This window comes from Austrofundulus limnaeus, unplaced genomic scaffold (assembly GCF_001266775.1).
Source record: "Austrofundulus limnaeus strain Quisiro unplaced genomic scaffold, Austrofundulus_limnaeus-1.0 Scaffold194, whole genome shotgun sequence".
In the NCBI taxonomy this organism is placed as follows: domain Eukaryota; kingdom Metazoa; phylum Chordata; class Actinopteri; order Cyprinodontiformes; family Rivulidae; genus Austrofundulus; species Austrofundulus limnaeus.
Genome location: NW_013952596.1, coordinates 983,074 through 986,786, shown reverse-complemented (window position 1 = coordinate 986,786; position 3,713 = coordinate 983,074).

Here is a 3,713-nt window from a genome sequence, read left to right as displayed (position 1 = left end):
GAAAACTCCCTTGTTTTTGTTTATTTAAACAATATTATTACTGACTCTCATCTCTCTATGATAGTAAATAAAATAATCTAAAGAAACATCAGATTCTTCTCTACAGTCTGTGCTGTTAGCCATTTTAGCAATGCTTTGTTCGCATGCAGATCCCCTTTGACATCACTTCCTGTTACTTCATATGTAAATATCTCAACAACTGTTCATCTCTACAGCGTGAAATCCTTTTTACAATTTGTTATCAGTGTTATCTTTCCAAAAATACATTCATATTTGTTATAAAAATGATGTCACAGGCACTTTAAGATACTTTCAGACAAGCTTTTTGCTCAGTTTAACCTTTTATTAGTTGAATTAACTTGTTTTGCTGCTTTATGTTTGAAATTATTTCATTTTTGCTCCTTCTGAAGCTCTTTGTGATCTCGATCTATAAATGAAATTTACTTTACTTAGTGAAATAAGATGTTTGAGAATGGCTTAATGACGAYAACCACTGGATTAAACTCTTTCAAACTGGACCATTTAATAAAGTTCAAGGTAACCTTTATCGTGAAGCATGAAATCAGAGCCACCTCTCTGATTAAAGGAGCTGATTTGTGKTTAATGTCTGCTGATCACATCCTTCTCCTTCCAGATGGGGACAATCAGTTTCCACCTCGGCTCCTTTCAGGCTAAAAATAGCTCTTTTAGTGCTGACGTGATGGATGACTCATGCAGAGACTCTGGCTTGTTCATGTCCTTTGTCCCACATTCCACTGTCCAACTGTCCAACTGTCCAAACCCCACTGTCCCTTCTGATTAGGTCCTCATGTCTCAGTTGATCAGGGCTGATACTGTGTGTGGAGGATAAAGCTTAAAATCATTTGGCCAAAAAAAAGACATTCTTGTCACCTTCTCATAAACTTCATGACGTCATTCRTGCAGCTGAAACAAACAGCTGTGCAGAAGTTTTAAACACAAATTTAAGAGTTTCTTGTAATCTTTTAAAGGAAATCTTATTTTATAGTTTATCAGATCTTTTGAAGGTCGTTCAAAGAGTTTCTTTCTAATTTTGGCTGCTTTTYCTATTCATGGGCACATTGTGCAAGGTGTGATAAAAAACAGGAAAATGAACAAATAAAAATAATAAAACACAGATGAATAAGTGTCCAACATTTATTTGACCTCAGACCAGAGAGATATCTCAACCTTTAGATTTTAAAAATCAATTTATTACAGAGAAAATATTATTTTCTATCTGACAAACAGAAAATTTGGTGTTCTTCCAAAATTAAACTGAAACAAATTGTGTCTTTTTGACAAAKCTTTTGTAAAAAAAAATTCCTATTTAATGTAGACTCTTTGTTCAGGGTTGCCAGATAAGTGTAAAAAATGCTTTTGTCCCTCCTTTTTTGTGCACCTTTTCAACAAACACAACATCCCCCTCAAATTAAAACACCCTCACTCAGCACAAATTACAATAACTTTAAAGAGACAACAGTTCTTCTGGAAACCACTGATAATTTAAATAATACATCTTAAAAACATTTTTCTGAAACTCATTTTTATGTTACTGGATCTAAACTGTTTAAATCATTCAATTTTTTTCACCTGAAAAGAAAAATTCACATTTTTTTTCATCTAAACCTTAAGATAAAGTTATGAAAAGAGAAACTGAGTGACTTACGRTGCATGAAAATAAACACAAAACACTTAGAGTTTGTGTCGGAGACAACTCTCAGCTACCACGTCAAACTTTAGCTCAATAATGTAAATTTAACTGAAGCAATTCTGTGTTTTTGTGGCAGCCATCTTGATTTGGGTCCAGTCCAGCTGTTGGTGATTCTTTTCTTTATGTGATAATTTGATAACAAACAYGTGAACGATGAAGAGTTTAAAACTATCCAAACACAAAGAGGAAGAGATGCTCAGATTCCAGGGATGGTTGTGGTTTTCATGGGAAATCAAGCTGTTGTGTAACAGAGAGAGAGAGGACACGTGAGGACAGCTCAGAGCTGCCGGTTCAGGCGAGGACACGAGTTGTACAAACAAAAGTATCTCTGTTTCATCTACAGCATGCTGGACAATCATACTTCCTCTGAAAAGAAGGAAATATTTGACATTCAGACTTCCTGCGTCAGTCTCGCGGCTTCAAACAAAGCAACAGTTCCTACTTAAATAATTATACAACCATATTGTTTTTGTGCATTACCGGGTCAATATTTCCATCTGATTAGTTAGAACCAGGTTGATTTGTACAAAATGTTTGAACAGTTTCATTCCTGAAGTTGTTCCCCGCCTGAGATGATGACATAAAACAATTTGAGACGATTGGCTCAGACCTGTTGTTGCAGTGAGAGCTTCACCAACGTGTCTGTGCACGAGAAACTTCATTAACTTCCTGAAAAACAAACAAAACAAAAAACATYGTGTCCCGTTCAACTCCCAGTCAGATCTGCTCAGAGTCTTTCTGCTTTGATCCCTAACTTATCTTATCAGAGTTGCACAAAACGAAGCAAACAGACATCCTGTCCTGGTGAAAGTTAACACTTTGTGTCTTTGAACGATTGTTCGAAACATTCACTTACAGGAAATAACCACAGGGTGTGCACCTACAGTACAGTAAAGCCAGACTAATTCAAGATGGCCGCCATGACCTTAAAAAAACACATAAAAACATGACTAACTCAGCCAGTTTAACAGATAATGAGCTAAGTTTTGGAGCGGTAGTAGCTGAGAATCCTTCTAAACACACTCTGGGCATTAATCTTGATTATTCTCAAGATTTTGAGGACTTTGTCTYATCTAAATTCCTAATGATAAAACTGTTTTGAAATCTCAGAGGAAAATCAGGTCACACAGAAGCTGATTTTTTTGCTCAAATAAAAGGGATTTTAATTACAGCCCTGCCCTCAGCAGACCTTCCTCTCATTCTCTTCAAACTGTTCCTCCGTTGCTCATGTGGGCGACAGAGGAAGAAAATGTGCCGTTTTCTCCTAGAAATCAATCTTTTCATTTGAAGTAAAGAATTTCAGTTATAGTTAATGCTTCAGCTAAAAACAAAACTTTAACTGTGAAAAAAAAAAAAGCTTTTTAGCTCGAAGCAGAACTTTGTTATATTCYACGGCTCGGTAACTCATGTCTCAGCGATGCTTTAATGTTTGTTTTTCAATATTTCAGTGACGCATGATGGACTATTTGTTCTTTTTAGACGTGCTCCATGATGTAGTCAGAAATAAAAATAAAAAAAGGTTGTTTGTTGAGGCTGAAAGAGCTGCAGATCTGTCCTCGTGTCACCTCGAAACCTCAAAACAAACACCTTTTATAGAAGTCTCCTAAAATGAACTTGTGCTGCAGACGGAGYCTCAAAAACAGATCGTTTTTGAAATTATGTGAAAAATGCAGTATTTACATATTGTTCTAAAATATGGACTCTCTTCCAGTTAATGACTTATTTGAGGCTGATTCTTAATGTGTGCATCAATCTACACCTATAGTTTGTGTGCAGAAAGTTGTTCCGGATCATCTCTCTGAATTTTTTTAATTATTTCAAAACAACATGCAGAAGATCTGTATACTTATCTGTACACTGTGTATTTATTCAACTTTAAACATCATTTGAAGTGTTTAGGATTCAGTTTAAAAGCATAAGAACTCATATTTGAGGAAAACATCATTTTGTGTAGTGAAGTGTGTGTGTGTGTGTGTGTGTGTGTGTGTGTGTGTGTGTGTGT